This window comes from Etheostoma spectabile, chromosome 3 (assembly GCF_008692095.1).
Source record: "Etheostoma spectabile isolate EspeVRDwgs_2016 chromosome 3, UIUC_Espe_1.0, whole genome shotgun sequence".
Taxonomy (NCBI): Eukaryota; Metazoa; Chordata; class Actinopteri; order Perciformes; family Percidae; genus Etheostoma; species Etheostoma spectabile.
The window spans coordinates 29,979,266-29,979,690 of NC_045735.1; the positions used below are offsets into that span (position 1 = coordinate 29,979,266).

The following is a 425-nucleotide window of genomic DNA, read 5'->3' on the forward strand; positions in this document are numbered from 1 at the left end:
TATATATATATACAACAAGAGCCAGAAGGGCGACAGAGCAGTTTGGGTCAGAAATAATCAAACACCACCACTGTGTCAGTTTGAACCCTGTAAATGTACAGGGTATTTGTTTCAAATATAGGTACTACAGTATTGCTTCTAGATTACAATAAGAGCATACAGTAGTTGCACCAGTATCTGATTAACGTGATAGGCGCTAGCTAGCTAGCGTTGTTTCTAGCTCCAGGCTAACTTGTTTCCTTTTACCTCCAGCTAGCTAGCTGTGCGCTGCTCGGCTAATCTCGTCGGCTCATCCTTTCGTTTCTTCCAGTCACAGATTCTCATGGTGTCAGTGTTGAAATTTCTCACACTATTTTCACCCGAGTTTTCCTCCGCATACTTTAAAACTCTTTTTGTGTTGTTGTTGAAAAGTCTGTCATTCTCTG

General features: G+C 41.4%; 1 pseudogene; it reads right to left on the bottom strand.

Annotated features, from left to right (window-relative positions):
* LOC116687039 (extracellular calcium-sensing receptor-like) overlaps positions 1 to 425 on the bottom strand; it is a 7,792-nt pseudogene that overhangs the window by 1,121 nt on the left and 6,246 nt on the right.